Source organism: Mesoplodon densirostris, chromosome 4 (genome assembly GCF_025265405.1).
Source record: "Mesoplodon densirostris isolate mMesDen1 chromosome 4, mMesDen1 primary haplotype, whole genome shotgun sequence".
Lineage (NCBI taxonomy): Eukaryota > Metazoa > Chordata > Mammalia > Artiodactyla > Ziphiidae > Mesoplodon > Mesoplodon densirostris.
In genome coordinates this window covers 78,617,050-78,636,390 of record NC_082664.1, presented here as the reverse complement: position 1 = coordinate 78,636,390, position 19,341 = coordinate 78,617,050, and the positions used below count along the sequence as shown (strand labels likewise).

Sequence of the window (19,341 nt, the reverse complement as noted above, 5' to 3'; positions counted from 1 at the left end):
TGAAGACACTGCGCTTCCAATACAAGGGATGCGGGTTCGACCCCTGGTTGGGGAACTAAGATCCCACATGCTGCAGGGCAACTAAGCCCATGCACTGCAACTACTGAGCCCGCGTGCTCTAGAGCCTGCACACCACAACTACTAAGCCCACATGCTGCAACTACTGAGCCCGTACACTCTGGAGCCCACGCGCCCCAACTAGAGAGAAGCCTGTGCGCCGCAATGAAGAGCCCGCACGCCACAACAAAGACCCAATGCAGCCAAATAAATAAATACATAAATAATATAAGGGAAATTATACAGTTCTCATATAGGTAACTCTAGCCTACCCTAAAAATGACATCACGACAGCCTCCAATCAAAATTCAAAAAAGACTAACCTGGGATTCAGGAACGCTTTGCAAATAAGGACTCTCTCACTTTAAAATGGGGATCATCAAGGTGTAAAAATGCTCAACGGCCTACTGAGGTTACAGTGAGTTTATGTGTAAATATTACAATCAACTTTTTCCAAGACTCCTCTAAGCCCTGGCAACAATCCCCTTGGATTTTCTCTCAAAATTATAAGAAGACATCCAAATAAAAAATCCAAGAGGGTAATGTGAAAAATATTAACAATAGTGATGCCTTGTCGATTTTCCTAATATGAAGCAGATGAATTTCATTTACACATACACTGCATAAATAGGTTAACACATAATTATCCTCTTGCTCGAGCTGCTAATTATCAGCAGTCAAGAAAAACTCATTTCCGTGTTAGAGCTCCTGAGTACCTCTGTCACAATAAGTCAGATAGTTGAAGTAAATCCCTATTTTTCCATACTTTTCAGTATAAATGAAACAAGTAGCAGGTAATAAGAGTAATGTTCCCATTCTCATGAGCAGATCAAAAGGCAACAAACTATACAACAAAGATTAACTTTTTTAAAGTAGCTAAAAGTTTTGTTTGTTTGTTTTTACTACAAGGGGGGGCAGGGGGTGGGACATAACCATTCCCAGACCATGAAATGACTCATTTTCTATACAATATACCAAAAGGGACTACTGCCACACAGCCAACTGCATGCATAGTCAGAAGGTAAGAGTTCAGTAAAGAATAGTGATGGGGGCTTCCCTGGTGGTGCAGTGGTTGAGAGTCCGCCTGCTGATGCAGGGGACACAGGTTCGTGTCCCGCTCCGGGAAGATCCCACGTGCCGCGGAGCGGCTAGGCCTGTGAGCCATGGCCGCTGAGCCTGCACGTCCGGAGCCTGTGCTCCGCAACGGGAGAGGCCACAACAGTGAGAGGCCCATGTACCGCAAAAAAAAAAAAAAGAAGAATAGTGATGGATTTTGGAATCAGGCTGATAGAAAATTACACTGCAGTTTCACCATGTACTAGTGACGTGACATTAGGCAAATTATCTAACTTCCTTGAGCTTAATTTGCCTCATTTGTAAAACGGTCCAGTACCGACCTTGCAGGGTTATCTTGAAGTTAAATAGAATGTTGTACATAAAGTACCAACTACCTGGCCAAGTGCTCTACAAATAAGAACTATTTTAACACATTTTGTTTGAAATTTGAATCTGTTTATGTCTACACCTCATCTACCCCCCCACCCCAAATTAAGGCAGACATTGTTTTTCAACCTAAATTAATATGAAATGGACCCAATACATAGCACAACAATGTTGCCTTCTCCATTGCAAATTCCTGCAAGAATACCCCCTCCTCTCATCTAAACCTTACTCTGATGACCCCAAGAATTAGAAATGCTGTGCTTTGCAAAAAAAAAAAAAGAAAGAAAGAAAAAAGAAATGAAAGTATTCCTGACAATAGCTCATCACTAAAATCTGTTCTGGAGCAAAGCAACAACATATGGTTAAGAGACCAAATTTCAGTCCAACGGTCGAATTCCATTTGATTTGATCACTGCCAAATTGTGATCATATATTCTTTTAAGATCTTACAAATTTTTTTTAAATGCTGTAAGTCCTGACCCACATCTAGCACTGTAGCACTGTACCAAATACTATTCCAGATTTTCTTACTCAACTCAAATATCTAAGCAAGAATACATTCAGATTATGGGGCTGCTGAGAATAGCAGTAAGGATAAATGGTTATGTCATACATCAAAATGTCAGGATGTTTTTCCCCTTATCAATCTAAAGACACATTAAACAGATTCTCTCTCTGGAACAGCCCCTGTTTGGACAGCACCCGGGGCAACAAAGCCTACCCTGGAATTACCCCAACTTCCATGGAAGATTAGCCACAGAGGTGGTACGTGCTGGGATGACTGCTGGCTCACTGAAGCATGCCTCCCTCTCATCTATCAACTGCTAGAGTAACTTTTGGAAGACTGCACCTCCTGATTGCATGGGACATCAAGACAGTCTCTTGCACAAGAAGCACAACATTAAAAAATGTTTCTTTTTTAATTGACATGTAGTTGATTTACAATGTTGTGGTAGTTTCAGGTGTACAGCAATGATTCAGTTATACATATATATCTATCTATTCTTTAAATGAAGTTTTTCTGATCAATGGACTTTAGACATGTATACAAGTCATTTGGAATGAAGCTATTCATATATATATATATACACACACACAAACACATGCATAAATACACATACATACACACACACATATATATATACATACATATGCACCTTAATTGGTAGCCAACACAACCTCAGAGATAAATAAGCATTTTGTAACTGATTAATGAAGAAATTAAAATCAATTATTGATGTTTTACCTTGTTACACAAATGTACCCTCATTCACCCGATTCAATTAATATAAATTCTTTGTCCCAGGCAACTCTTGGCCTCATTCTGAGAGAACTGGTTCTCCTGAGCCTTTAAGGAGCAATAGGACATTTGCATAACCTAAAAATATTTCCCCCAAGATAGTTATTATTTACTGTCACTATTTTAGCATATGCCCACCAATTCCTTGACACTCCTCCCCCACGTAGGTGAAGCTTAATTCCCATCCCCTTCAGCGTGAGGAGGACTCAGTGAACAGAGAGTAGGAAGTAACGTGACAGTGGAGAAACCTGGCAGATACCATCTTCATCAAGGGATCAGAGTCAACATAATCAGTAATGTCACATTGATAGCATGTATGCCAACAAGAAAGGCACACCATCTCTGTGGTATTCCCCCCCAAAAATCCATAACCTCAGTCCAATCACCAGAAAATATCAGAAAAACCCAAACTGAGGGATCCTATGAAATACGTAACCACTATTCTTCAAAAGGGTCCAGAAAAGACTGAAAAACTGTCACAAATTAGAGGAGACTAAGGGGATAAATAAATGCAATGTGGTATCCTGAGTTAGAACAAAGAAAGCACATCAGTGGGGAGAAAACGGGGAAATTCAAATAAAGTCTGTAGTATACGCACATTAATTTCTTAGTTTTGATAAAGGTACCATGTTTATTTAAGATGTTATTTAACATTAGGGGAAGCTAGGTGAAGGGTATAAGGGAACTATTGTTGCAACTCTTCTGAAAAATCTAAGTAGTATTAGAAAATTAAAAAGTCAAAAAACAAATAATTGGGCCTTAATATTACTTAGTATTAAATGAATCCACATGCAAGATATCCTGCAACTTGACCACCTTCCTCTCTTGTTGGAATAGATTTATGCTAGGCATCAAAGTGAGTTGCTTTTCATTGAAGACTACCTTCCCAGGACTACAGTTCTTAAAAAGGAGACAAACCGTAGTAACAAATATATGGACCACTGATGCAGTAAATCACAACCAGCAGCTACAAATAACAGTTTATTCATCCATTCAGCAAGCTTATAGTCATGAACCATGTGCTGTGTACCGTGCCAAATACTGAGGCTAAAAAGATCTACCCTCAGGGCTTCCCAGGTGGTGCAGTAGTTGAGAGTCCGCCTGCTGATGCAGGGGACACAGGTTCGTGCCCCGGTCGGGGAAGATCCCACATGCCGCACAGTGGCTGGGCCCGTGAGCCATGGCCACTGAGCCTGCTGCGCGTCCGGAGCCTGTGCTCCGCAACGGGAGAGGCCACAACAGTGAGAGGCCCGCGTACCGCAAAAAAAAAAAAAAAGATCTACCCTCAATAGACACACAATCCAGTATGATCAGGTCAAGAGCAATGCACTCAGAAAAGCCTCTCTGACCTTCCCAAGATGAACTGGGTGCCCTCCCTTGGTTGTTCCACAGCTCTGTGCTGTCCACACTGAACTGTAATTGTTGGTTTTCTCACCTGTATTTTCCCACAATTGATACTTGCCAAATACTATTCAGGGCCTGAGATTTTATCCTATTTGTAAGATAATAAGTTAGCCTATTACTGTTCCATGGATGCTGGCAGAAGACATGAGACTCCTGGGTCAGAGACCAAGGACATGATTACTCATGGCCAAAGCTTCATGTTCATTTGTATTGGTTTCTCAGGCCCCCTCTGCCTCAGAGCAGTAATTCAAAGAGCCCATCATGGAATCCTCTACATGCTATGGGTCACGTTACAGGAAAGAAACACTAAGCTTAGGTGACTCACTGCCCTTACATTAAGTGGAAGCAAGCCTGACCTTTGCCTGGGGGAGATGTTACCTCATCCCTCACGGTTGCTTGTTGCCTCAGGTAGAGAGCAGTCAGGGTCCTGCATTCTTGGCTTGTCCAGCAGGAACATGCAGGAATGCTCAGGACCCCTGTTGCCTCTCCCAACAATTATCTTTTTTTTCTTTAATTAAGTTTTATTGGAATATAGTTGCTTTACAATGTTGTGTTAGTTTCTGATGTACAGCAAAGTGAATCAGTTATACATATACATATATCTCTTTTTTAGATTTCCTTCCCATTTAGGTCACCACAGAGCACTGAGTAGAGTTCCCTGTGCTATACAGTCGGTTCTCATTAGTTGTCTATTTTATATGTAGTAGTGTATATATGTCTATACCAATCTCCCAATTCATGCCAACCCCCTTCCCCCCTTGGTGTCCATAAGTTTGTTCTCTACATCTGTGTCTGTTTCTGCTTTGCAAATAAGTTCATCTGTACCATTTTTCTAGATTCCACATATAAGCGATATTATCCAATATTTGTTTTTCTCTTTCTGACTTACTTCACTCTGTATGACAGTCTCTAGGTCTATCCACATTTCTGCAAATGGCATTATTTCATTCCTTTTTATGGCTGAGTAATATTCCATTGCATATATGTACCACATCTTCTTTATCCATTCCTCTGCTGATGGACATTTAGGTTGCTTCCATGTTCTGGCTATTGTAAATAGTGTTACAATGAACACTGGGGTGCATGTATCTTTTAGAATTATGGTTTTCTCTGGGTATATGCCCAGGAGTGGGATTGCTGGATCATATGGTAGTTCTATTTTTAGTTTTTTGAGGAACCTTCATACTGTTCTCCATAGTGGCTGTATCAATTTACATTCCCACCAACAGTGTAGGAGGTTCCAACAATAATCTTAATCACAGGGAATGTTTTAGGCATTTCTGTACCCTTAACACCTGGCATGACATGGGACACAGTGTAGACACTTGTTAAGTGTTTGCTAAATGAATGACTACAAGTTAGAAATCCTGAGTTTGAAGCCAAAGACAGCTGCTCAATATCAAGACCATGGACACAGTCACTTAATCTCCTTAAGCTTCATTCCCTTAATTTCGAGAAAATGTTCAAAAATAGAAACTCAAGAAAGGAAATGAAAAGATAATGAAAAAATTACCTCCAAGGATTCTTCTATCTCTAAAACTGAAAGTTTCTATAATTTTCTAAACAGGAGATGCCAGAAAACCTGGGTGCCTGATTGTCTCTCTGACAGATGTGATTCCCATTGCATTCCCACCATGGAGGTAGAAATTCGTGACAACAAACTTAGAATTCTACTAATTTTGGTTATCCAAAGTTATTCATGATAACCTCAAATTTCACTATAAAATTTCATAAAGACTAAACTCTATAAAAACAAGGCAGAAAACTCTGTCACAGAATTCTCAAGGTAAATATTAAAACCACATAAATTATCTACTTAGCTAGTAAATGATAGATGAATAGATGAAGAAAACACTTTCTCAAACTTCATGATTTTAAGAGACTAGCAGTGTCATTAACACTGAAACATCTCCCTCTATGTGCAATACACAGGATGCAATATTTAAGGGATAATAGATAATGACCACGTGATTATTAAGTCCCTTCTACAAGTGCCAGCGAAACATGTAAGATACAGATTTAATTTCCAAAAGGAATTCCCACCACAGATTATGAAAAGCTATGTGGGGAATGTACACCACACTCAGTCATGAAATTAAGCAGTATATATTGATATTTCATTAGCATCATTTCCATTCTTAGGTTAACTGAAAACGCTGAGACAGATGTAGTATTCTCGTAACAAATCATGCGAAGGTATTCCTTCCACTCCCTTCAAGTATGACGTTACACTAAGAATATACAATGCAGTATCTTGTATGGGTTTTAATCTTTTGAGTTATGTTACCTTTCAGATGGAAAAGAGATATTTGAGTTTTTTTCCATCAAATTCATTTGATATTGGCTTTTTTTTTGACCAAAAGAATCAACAGCACCAGGCAGTCCTTGGACCTGTCTCTTGCCTCAGCAGTGTTAGGTGGAACAGACCCAAGATTTGCCCCCTTACTCCAGCCTCTTGATCACCCCTCAAATCCCCTCTCCACCTGCAGCCTCCAGGACATCTCCTTGCCATCCTTTGCTTCCCACAACAGTTAGCTCCTTGTCACCAATCAACCATGAGCTCTCAGATCCACCAGAATTATTCCACCAAGGTCAGAGCTGCTATCACCCACCTGATCAACCTGCATCTGTGGGCTTCCTATACCTCCCTCTCTCTGGGCTTCCATTCCAGCTGCAAAAGTGTGGCTGGCGATGAGCTGCCAGGAAAATGCAAGGGCACCAAACATCTCTAGAAGATCCAGAACCAGGGCTGCAGCTGAGTCCTCTTCCAGGACATGAAGAGGCGGCCTCAAGATGAGTGAGGTCATGGTCTGGGTGGCAAGGAAGGGGCCCTGGCCCTAGAGGAAACCCTGAACCAGGTCCTGCTGAAGCTGCACGCCCAGGGTTCTGCCCACAGAGACTCCCATCTCTTTGACTTCCTGGAGAAATGCTTCCTGGAAGACGAGGTGAAATTCATCAGGAAGGACAACCACCTGAGCAACCTCCTCAGGCCAGCCAGAGGCAGGACTGGGCGAGGCCTCTTTGAAACGCTCAGCCATAAGCAGGACTAGAAGCCTTCATAGGCAGCACCTTCTAAGGTCCTGCTGCAGCTCCCTGGCCTCTGGACTTCTGCCTCCAGCCCCATGGCAGCTTCTTAACCAATCACAAACCCTGTCCCAAGATGCAGACCAAGTGTCAACAATAAAGCTTCCTTTTGCAGAGACAGATATACAAGAGAACGTGTATCTTAGATAATGATGCACATGTAGACTTTAATGGATGGTGTCAAATGGGAAAGATACCAACTCTGAAGCCAGGCATACTTAAGTCTGAATCCTTATTCTGCTGCATATTAGATGTGTGAATGTTGCATATATTATTTAACATTGTTTTAAGGCTTAATTTCAACACATGTAGAGATAATGAAATCTACCCTGTAGTTACCATTCCGAATCAATGATATAGAAAAAAGCCTACATCCTGCACCTGGTAGGTATTCAGGAAATGGCAGTACTTATTGCCATCAGCTTGTTAGCTTAAGGTCATTTGCTGTCACAGGGTCACTAATGGCCACAGGGATCCATTTACACACACACCCCTTACTTATTTATTTTAAGCCTAACCCTTCTGAGAACACTCGAAGTGTTAACTTAATGCGCTTGAGTAAAATGCTATAGAATCATTGCAAAATTTAAAGAAGCCAGGAGAACAGAATTATAGGATTTAAAAAAAAGTTGCCTGGAAGTTCCCTTGTGGCCTAGTGGTTAGGATTCGGAGCTTTCACTGCTGTGGCCCGGTTCAATCCCTGGTAGGGGAACTGAGATCCTGCAAGCCGCAAGGCACAGCCAAATAAATAAATAATAAAATTAAATTCCTTGATAAGTCACCTTGCCTGTCCCTGTGCCGCAGAATGGACAATTGTTGGATCTATTCCAGTCAAATGAGACCATATCTATTCTGAAAGGTTTCCAATTAGGATGATTCCCCAACTCTCCCTTAGATGCCCAGTTAACATCTCATGTACAAAATGTACATGAATATCTAATCTATTTCCCTTACATTTTAGTTGAGCCCATTTGGTTTTTTCCATTGCCTTTAGGGCCTGGAACACATATGACATAATTATTAAATCACTTCTCAGACTTCTTTTCCTTAGCATCATAAACCTTTCACCACAGATCCAATTTTTCCCATTTTTCATCATCTTTCAAGTTCCCTGTGTCACCTCTGTAGTTGTAGAGATAGAAAGAGGTCAATAAATCCCATAAGAGAGAAAACGAGCTAATGGCCATTGTGTTTTATATTCTAATTATCTATGTCCGTATTATGCTGTTACTTTAATGATGGCCCCATGTTAATGGCATGATTTTAAATACAACTAGATTTTCGCAATCATCACACTTACACTGTATATCTACCCCAACAGTTTGCTTGTCTTTGCCTATAAAATAATTCTTTTTACAGCACTTTATAGTTTATTTAATAGTTCTACATGATCCCTACAACCATTCTGGATTAAAGGAAGGCAGGTATTATTTTTTACAGTTTAAAAAAATAAAAAAGGAAGTTCCGAGAGTTTTACTCCCTCAAGGGCATGTAGTTAGTAAGTGACAACCAGAACCAAGACAGTTCAGCTGATATCCATCAAGCCAATGCGCCTTCCATTCTACAACCAAAATACACATACAACACTTTGGGTACACTTACTGAAATAGACGACTTTGTTATCACAATCCTATGGTTATGTCTGCCCTTTTCATAGCCTTTAAATTCATGTTCCGTGCTTTTTATATTAGAAGAGGTTCTACCCTGACCTTCATTAAAGGTTTTACCAAAATAACTCTTTTATTCTCTCTTCCTAGAGCAAGTAAAGAGAACTTACCAACTTCCACTTAAATATGACATTGATCATGAGCATTTATTTGCTCTGCTTCCCAAAACCCTCTTTTAAATGAGGGTAATTTTTTAAAGGGAAGTATGAGTCCACAAGAATAAAGAGACTGAGAGGGTAGACAGCAGAGTTGAGAGGAATATGCTAGATGCTGTTAGAATGTAACATGCAGATTTGATGATGTAGCCAGTTAGACATTTATCAACCAGAACAGTATCTGGAATACAAGTCAAATCCAAAAAGATTCAATAATGTTCTCTCGGTAAAATTTCTAGTAAGAATAATCTAAATTATCTAATAGTCTAAATAAACATTCAGTTCATAAAATGAACTTGAGACGTTTCAGTCACTGTGGCTCAGCTCTGAAAGACTGAACTCAGGAAGACGACAGCAACAGGCAAAAATGGTGGTGGTGAGAAAATGGCTGCTCTGGGACCAAAATCAGTCATCGAACCAAGTGTTATTTGACTATAATTTGCCATAAGACAAATTTTTTAAGGAACAGATCAAACTGGATGAAAGCTGGGTACCTCTGGAGATAATATAATTCAACAGGTTAAAATCCCTCATACTTTAATAGAAGTAGTAAGAAAATCAGAGTCAAAACCCATGAAAATAAATAAAGATAAAGCTAAAATCAGAAGCTCTCCATGCAAAACTCTCTCTGATGAGTATAAAATGTCTGATGACTGATGACCATAAAAAATGATGTAAAAACAGATCCATTTATATAAAAGGCTTCTCAACTGGTACAACCCTTGGTGAGAAAAGAAAGATTAGAAGATAAAGGGCAAGCACAAAATATTCAAATGAGAAACAGAGACCCCTGACCAAAAGCATAAAGACAGACTCTCTAATACTTTTCGAGAAAGATTAATTTGCAAAAAATAAAAGAGAGAGAGAGAAGGCAAAATGAAGTATAAGCTAAATTGAGAGCTAAACAAGAAGAAAAACAGCAGTGCTATAAATGCTGAAATGAAATCTCTAGAAGTGAAGATTAGATTTTTGCTGAGTTTTTTGGATGACTTAGATGATCCGACCTGTAGAGAAGATCTTCACTTCCCTTCCTCAAATTGTGGGGAAATAAAGTGGATAGACTTTATCAAAGGTGCAAAAGAGAGAAATAATTCTATTTCATGAGAAAGCTAAAGAAGCACTAGATATAGCCGAAGAAGCCAATAATGGTAACCTCCAATTAAAGAACAAAGAAGAGAGGTGGGGAGTACCAGGAGAGATAAAACACAGCCCTGAAAAAAATCGTGGTGGATCAACCAGAATCCCTCAACAAATGGAAATCAAAAGGTCACAGATTTAAAGGAAAAGGGAAAGGAATTAAAGCTGCCTAGGCTGGGTCTGTTTAAGGAAAACTACAGTTTCAGAGCAAGAGAATGAAAATTGACAGTAATGATAAACATGATAAAAATGAAGCAGCTGGACCAGTAAAAGTAGACAAAGAGTCTTCATCAAAACAATAGAAAACACAATGGTGCAGGAGACCAGTAGGGTAGCAAACAAATTTCTAGGTATTCAGCTGCTTCTATCTTTGGAGGTTTGAAAAAAAGAAAATCAAATTAGACCCACTTCAATGGCCAGCTGTAAGAAAGGAAAAATGTGTGTGTGTGTGTGTGTGGTTTAACCTGTGTGTATGGTTTAACCTGTCTTTTTGTTGTTGTTGTTCAAATAAAGATTTTTTTAATGTATAGCTCTGCTTGTGTTATTTCAAATGATTCCAATATCAAAGGGAATGTTTTTCCACTAAATTGCCTTGGTTATATAAGAATATATTAGCAAAAACTAATAAAATACATATCAAATAAAAAGAAAAAAACAAAAGAACTAAATCAAGGAGGGCAAATACAACTCAACTGTCCCGCTGCTTCATGGGAAAAAAAGTTCAAAGTTTAGTGAAAAAATACAGGCCGCTAGAGTGACAGCCTTCTTTTCCTTTTCGGTCTAATTGCCAGCAAAAGGATGCAGAGGCAAGAAAATCTAATATTATAATTAAAATCGCCCCCAAAAATCAACTTTTCTTAAAATTACACTGAGGAAGATATAGAGTAGCTTTTTTTGAAGGTCTAATTGGCTTTATTCAATGATTCATGAATCAGGCAGCATCCCATCTATAGGATAGATGGGCTTTTCCTATAACAGCTTTAAATGAAAATATGCCTAGAGAACTATGCTGACCAAACTGTAGTCTAATCATTTTTATTTGTTCCACTTAAAATAAACAGCTTATAGACTTGCACATAAAAGACTGTTTTCCTCATGTTTATCTTCAACATTGCTCCAGTGCATCCTGCTCACACTGTAAACATTTGTCTAACTCTGGTTATCTGTGACATCTGAAAAGAAAAAAATAAAGCATATGGCATGGTTTTAATAACTCACCATTTGAAAAAGAAGTAGGAGGCAGAAAAAATGCTTAAAGATCTAAGTTTTTATGCCTGAATGTGAGAGTATGGTACCATTTTCAAAGGCTTTGAAACATAACCTAGAACTGCAAGAATACTGTTCAAAAAGAAAAGCTGAAGGCATGGTTAGCTATAAGCTGAAGGCTTCCAGAAAGAGTACTAAACAGATGTCTGAAGACTCCCAATCCTACCAGAAAAAGGACTTCAAGCAAACTAGTCCCCTTCCCATATCCTCCATTTATAAAAATGAGATGCCACTGCCCCTGGCCAGAAACTCAAAGCAGAAAGCACCTGCATGTTGAAGACACAGGTTGAAGGTGCTGAAAAGGGCTGCTTCTCCCAAAATGTTTCCCATGGTCTATGGTAGTAACTGAAATTCTACCATGAGAAGTCCATTTTTAGACTTTTTTTTCCCTTGTATAGAGAGATACATAAAGAATAGGCAATAGATATAGACAACTAAAAGGATTATTAAACAAACACAAGGAACCATTATCCAGATCAAGAAATAGAATACCGCCGACGCCACAGAAGCCTCCCTACCAACCCCAATGCACACCTACTATGCGCCCTCCCCAATCATTTCCCCTCATCTCTCCACTGGAGGTGACTGCAGCCCTGATTTTTGTAATAATCATGTCCTTGATTTTCATTTTACCATTTAAACATGCACCCCTAAATAACACAGTTTACTTTTTGTTGTGTTAGAACTTTCTATGGATAGAATCATACTGAGGTATTTTGGAGGTATTCACATAAGGTTTCAGAGATTCATCCACTTACAATATTTATGTACTCATCCCACTGTTAATGGGCATTTGAGTTGCTTCCATTTGTGGCTCTTCTGAACAAATATAGCTATGCACATTCATGCACATGCATCCTGATACACATGTGCTAGAATTTCTCTAGAGTATCTTCCAAGGTTGGAATACTGGAGCATCAACTTTACTGGAAAATGACAAACTGTCTTCCAAAGTTAATATACCAACATACATATATACCAACTGTGTGCACAACAGAAATTTACTCTTTGAATTCATTCATGGTCTTCAAAAATTCACCACTGTAATGGAAATCCTGCTAGGAGAAGAACACCCCATTAAGCTAGGTATACTCTTAGCAAAAGGTCTGTCTTCAAAATGGCAGTTGAGAATTAGACCAAAGGTGTATGCAAAGCACAGCTAATTCTGGAATAGGAAATAATGTCTAAAGAACAGTCCAAAGCAAAGAGCCCCTGACTGGGAAACCAAGTCTGGATGACAGATTGCAATGGCAATGGTGATCCTTCATGACGTGGCGGACACCGAGATGGGGGAGAAAAGCAGATTAATAACTAGAGGGAACAAAGCGCTGGAAAGGGGAAAAGACAGTTTTATGACTTAACTTAAGGCCACCAACTTTTAAATGTTTAGTAACTCAGACCACCACCACTGATTATTCAAGAAATAGACTCAATAAGTCAGTTATATTATACCCAAGGATAACTTTTAATTTCTCAGAAAACAAAGATATATAAATTCTGTTGGCAATCATTGCTATTATGTCTAACATTCAAGGAAAAGAAAAAATTGGATTTTACTGAACACAGTTAACTAAGCTTCTATCAACAAAAAATTTCAGATACATACTAAATCTAGGTACCTTGGTTACACATTAAGCAGAACTAAAATCAGTGGTAAATTTGGGATAAGATGCTGACATCATCAAATCAAACACTGTTACTTCCTACTATTCCTGCATTTCCTACTGAGAGAAATAGCGTTGCCTAAGATTAGACAAAAACATGATAGAATAGGATTCAAATCCAGATCTGTTCTACTTAGAGGCCTGTGACCTTCTATGAAGCCACACTGACAAAAGAAACACTACAACATCATATGCTGAACTTCAATGTCCAACACTAAAAATCTAAATTCTCAGTCTTGATAAGTTATTTCTAATTTTGGTTAGGAAAGAAATTATACACTAAAAGAAAAGAAGAGAGAATCAAAAGTTATATACTCTTTAGAAGACTGAAATGCAAGGTGGAGTAGTTAAGCCACCTCGCTCCACTAATCTAAAAATGGTCGTAAAAGTTTCAGTTATACAAGATAGGTAAGCGGTAGAGATCTACTACACAGCAGAGTACCTGTAGCTAACAATACTGTATTGTATACCTAAAATTTGCTAAGAGGGTAGATCTTAAGTGTTCTTACCACCAAAATTAATAATAAGGTAAAGCAGACGGGAGGAAATTTGGGGGGTTGATGGACATTCTATGGCCGTGACTATTTCACAGGTACAAACTCAATCCCCGAACTCATCAAGTTGTATATGTTAAATATGGACAGCTTTTTATATGTCAATAATACCTCAATAAGGTTTGTTTTTTAAAGGTTGTGAAAGAATGTAGCAACTGATAAAATTTAACACGCTTCAGAAAACAAAGCAAAGTTTGAATTTGTAAGAGGAAATACAAGAGAACATATCTTTGTGATCTGGAGGGAAAGATGAATTTCCCAAACAAGGCACAAAACAACACAAACTGTAAGACAGAAAGTTGATAAATTCAATTACATTAAAACATAAAACCATGCACCAAAAGATACCATTACAAAAGTAAGAGAAAATCGCATAATATAACTGTAAAAATAAACATCAAAAGATAAGTATCAAGAATATATTAAAAATATATGCCAAGAATATATTAAAAATATATGTCAATAAGAAACAAACAAGCCAAATGGTCAAAGAATGTGTGCAGGCAGCTCATAGAAGCAAGCTAGCACAGCAAAAAAAAGATGCTCAGCCTCAACAGTTAGCTAAGGAAATGCAACAACCCAGCCCTCCATGCCAGCTCAGACACTCACTTAGGATTTTATACTAGAGTACATCATTATCATCATTTACAATCTCTGCCCCACTAAACCCAAACTTGAAATGCTCCACTCTATGGTCACCACTTCCCCCCTTTCCGACTCATACCCCTTCAAGGAGGTCAACAATCCTTCTGCACAGAGAAATCTATAGTCCACTGATCCCACTATCTTTCCTCTGCCCCTCACCTGTCTCATGCCTGCACGTCTCTATTTTACCCAGCTTGAACGCAACAGCAATCATTCTAATCACCCCTTTTCTGTTTCTCACTTCATTGCATTTGCTTGGCTGAACAACAATATAATCATGATTAAATCCTACTCTCCATCTCTCCACACCTGCACCCATACAGCAGAATGTGAATGGGGGAAAAACACACCTTTTCTCACCTTAAATTCATGACCATCAACCTCCTGTGGGCGTCCATTAGCATACAGCAACCATACCACATTTTCCTATTTCATTCAATTTCCCTCTCTAGACAGCTGTTTCTTTATTTTTTAGTATTTTTTTATTATTGAAATGTAGTTGATTTACAATATTATGTTTGTTTCAGGTATGCAGCAAAGTGATTCAGTTATCTATTTTTTCAGACTATTTTTCATTATAGCTTATTATAAGACACTGAATCTAGTTCCCTGTGCTATACAGTAAATCCTTGTTGCTCATCTATCTTATGTACAGTAGTTTGTACTTGTTAATCCCATACTCCTAATTTATCCCCCTCCCTTCCCCTTTGGCAACCATGAGTTTGTTTTCTACAGATAACTATTTCTTAACTTCTACTCTCTCCTCACATTTCCAACACCTCCTCCCTGACTCTCACTGACAGCTTTCTCATTTCACTAAGAAAACAGGAGCAATCAGAAGAGAACTTCCTCAAGCCCCCATCACATCTACCCACCTACTACCTATACCTATGCCCAAATATTCTGGGTTTCCTCCAATTACAGTTGAAAAACTGCCCCAGCCCCTGGCGGTGGGCAATCGCTCCATCTGTACAAACTATTCCATCACCTCATGTGAACCAAAGAACACAGATCCAGCAATTCTCACCTCTTCTCGCATTATTTTTGACCTCTTTTCTGGATCTTTCTATCAACAGATAAACATGCAATTACTTCTCCCATGTTTAAAAAATATGCTTTGACCCACTTCCTCCACCAGCCCATTATTCTCCTTCCCTTTATAAACAAATATCCTCAATATTAATAGTTGTTTTTTGTCTCAAATGTCTCTCCTTCCATATTCTTTTTGAATCCAAGAAAGAATTTATCCCACCACTCCAACAAAACTGCTGTAGCTAAGATCACCAGTAACCTTTTGTTAAATTCAACTGTCAATTCTTGGTTGTCATCAGCTGTGTTTGACACAAATCCCTCTTTCTTCCTGGAAACACTCCTTCATTCCTTCTTCATTCTCCTTTGCTGGTTTTTTTTCTCATTTCCCTAACCTCTAGACACTGTGGTACCCAGGGCTCAGTAGTTTTCTACTCAATAACTCCCTTAGTCATCCTCATGCATTCTCATGACTAAATACCATCTGGCATCACCCAAATGTATATCTCCTGTCCAAACCCGGGTCCTGAACCCCAGATACCTTTAACCAACAACCTACTTGGTATTTCCAATATTTCCTGTTGGGTGTTGTGCTGGGTCTCTTGCAGTTACCACTCCAGATTCACTCTCCACCCGTCCCCCCTCTCTGTTCTGCCCTAGGAGGTTGATCTATATGGATCACAGCTTCAGGCTTCCCTTGCCTTCTGACTTCCGGTAGGTTAGGCTTATTGGGAGCCTTGGCAGGAGAATGGAGGAAAAAAAGGAGTCTAAGACCAGAGCACTTATTCCCCTGTCCCTCTCTCCCTGTAGAGTCATCTTTGCTGACTACATCTTTAGACCAAAGGTGATTCATCCTCTCAAGGCAAACTTCTCACATGAAGCTCTCCTTCAGAGTTCTAGTAACAGGGGTGGTAACATCTCTGCCTTTACCTGCCCTCCCAATGCTGTACTATCTTTGTGCTTTCCCTACATGCTACCTGTAACTTTGTAAATGATTCCTTCGTTAAAACTTCTTTATAATTATATTGAGTGTACCATCTATTTCCTACAGGATTTTGAGTAATACAGATGTCTAACTGGCATCTCAATTTTAACACGTGCAAACTGAGCACCTCCTATAGTTTTATCCATCTCATTTAATGTCAAACCCCTTCTTCTAGCTCTGCAGGCGCAATCTTGGTGTCATCCTTGTGCATCTTTTAATCTCATACCCCACATTTGCAAGTCCAATCTTATACCCTACATTTGCAGTTCTTTCAAAATAGATCCGAAACTCAACCATGTTTCACCACCTCCACCACTACCACCCCTAGCCCCAGCCACCATCAGTGCTTGTCTGCATTGCAGTCGGCCCTTCATATCTGCAGGTTCCACATCCACGGATTCAACCACAGATAGAAATCTGTAGATACAGAACCCAGGGAAACAGAGGGCTAGCTGTACTACACCATTTTATGCAAGGGACTTAAGCATCCACAGATGTTGTTATCCACTGGGGGTCCTGGAACCAAACCCCCATGAATACCGAGGAACAACTGTATTTCAATAGCCTCATTGGTCTACCTGCTCCCTCCCTCACCAGTCTTCAGGTTATTCCAACTCAGCAGCCAGAGTGATCCTGTTAAAACAAGACTTAGCTATATCACTCTTCTCTTCAAAACCCTCCAGTGGCTGCACATTTCACTCTGAGTAAAAGCCAACATCTTTATAATGGTCTACAAGCCTCCAGGGGATCTGGCCACGTGACGCATCTCTGACCTTACCGCCTACCTGCTAACTTTGCTCCAGCCACGCTGGCCTCTCTGCTATTTCCTTTACTCCTACCTCAAAGCCTTTGAACTTGCTCCTTCCTCTGCCCGGAACACTCTTCCCACAGATATCCCCAATGCCTGCCCCCTCACCTTCCTCAGGTCTTTTATTCAAATGTCATCTTACCGGTAAGACTTTCTCTGGCCACCTTTCTAAAACTGTAACGGCCCCTCCTCACTTCATTTCTACCCTAAGCAATTATAGCCATTTGACATCTTATATAGTTTCCTTTTCTTTATTCTGTGTCTCCACCCTCTAGAATGTCAACTCCACGAGGGAGGTGTTTGTGTCTGTTCTGTTTCACTTCTGTATGCTCAGCCTCTGAAACGGTACCTGGAAATGGTGGGGGCTCCAATAATTGAAGGAATCTCAACTAGATACCACTCAATCAATTGGCCACGACAAAAAAAAATTTTTTAAAGTCTAACAGTGCTATGTATTGGCAAAGACAGCGGACGCTAGGAAGTTCAGCTCATCTCCTCTTTGGAGAGCAATATCTAGGAAAGTTTATGATGCACACGTCTATGATGTTTTTTCTGGGTTGTATATTTATTCACATAAACAATGATAGTATACTAAAAAATCAGAACCATTCCAAGGAGTATGGTCAGTGATATTTTTTCTGGGTTGTATATTTATTTATATAAATAAGGACAGTATACTAAAAATCACAATCATTCCAAGGAATATGGTCAGCCTATCTAGAGGACATTCTTAATATTTTTTGATCACAGAATGAACTCCACTTCTCAAAAGTAATCCAATATAGCCTACCCCACCATGGAGGAAGAAAGCATGGAAGCTCTTCTCAGGCTTACGCTGTAGTGAAAAGAAAATGATAGATCAGCAGCAGAGGGAGAAAGAAATGTAAGCACATATCAAGATGTGACAGTTGTGATCTCCCAAGAAACTAATCACCGATAAACAAACCACTTAAGAAATCAGTAAGCAAAGACAGACTACAAGAAAAATATACATATAAGACCCAAACCATGCCAGGCTTTAAGTTATAAATAAAATGCTACAATAAATAACCAAAATCATAAGCCAATGTGCAGAACTGTTGGATGAGACTAGCATTCTGAATTGCTTTCAAACATTTATGCAGTCTCTTTTATTGCCAGATACCGTCCTAGTAACTTGACTACACAATTGATTCAATTAAATCCACTGGTAGGTAGTCCACACGTTAATTTTATGCAGTACTTCAATTTGCCCCCTAAATCTTTTAGTGGAACAGCTGGTAAAAATTGAAACTGATGAGCCCACATTTTATCCTTCTCCTATCTTGAAAAAAAGTGCTTATAAATCCATAACTGGCCAAAATGCAGGTAATAGGAGGGAAACACTCATCTGAGTGGCAAAAAGATGAGCTACCAGTCCCTGAACAATGAGTTGGATGCCATCATCCAAACAAGGGGGTTACGCTACGTGGCATAAACATAACGACCCCAGGCTGAATCTGCTCTCCTACTCAAATCTAATACTCTCTCCACTTACCTCTTCGTTTCCTACTCAAAGGGTGTATTCTATTAACTTTGAAGACAATTCATCGCTTTATGATACTTAGTTTGGTGCAGGCGTTCAAAAATACAGGCAGATGAGAAAAAAGAAAGGTACAACTCAACAGCAACATAAAAGCTGGGGAGAAGAAGAAATTCAAAGCCAACTGCCTGAAAATATTACTTTCACTTTATTTCTGTTTCTCATAGCTTCATCCTTTAAATGTTTTTTAACCTGGCGACTTTTTTGAGGCAATTGTAAATTCAGATAGTTATAAGAAATAATACAGCAAGATCTCCTAAACGGTTGGCCCCAATGATAACATTTTGCACAACTACAGTATAATATCCCAACCGGGAATTGACATCTGACATAGATAGAATCCACTAATCTTATTCAGATTTCCCCTGTTTTATTTGCACTCACTTTTATGTGTGTGTATATAAGAGTTTGTGTGTCCACCACCACAATCAAGATATTGATCGGTACCAGCACTGCAAGGATCCTTCGTGTTGCCCTTTTATGAGCACATCCACCTCCCACGCACTCCCCATCCGTAACTCCTGAAAACCAAAAGTCTAGCCACCATTTATCCTTTGAATTCTTATGCCACACGCTGGTAGG

General features: G+C 39.3%; 1 protein-coding gene and 1 pseudogene across 1 annotated transcript in view; one reads left to right on the top strand and one right to left on the bottom strand.

Annotated features, from left to right (window-relative positions):
• LOC132489172 (lupus La protein homolog) overlaps positions 1-10,577 on the top strand; it is a 39,876-nt pseudogene extending 29,299 nt beyond the window's left edge.
• Positions 1-19,341, bottom strand: part of AVEN (apoptosis and caspase activation inhibitor) — a 176,889-nt gene that overhangs the window by 118,059 nt on the left and 39,489 nt on the right. The gene's annotated exons all lie outside the window — the stretch shown is intronic.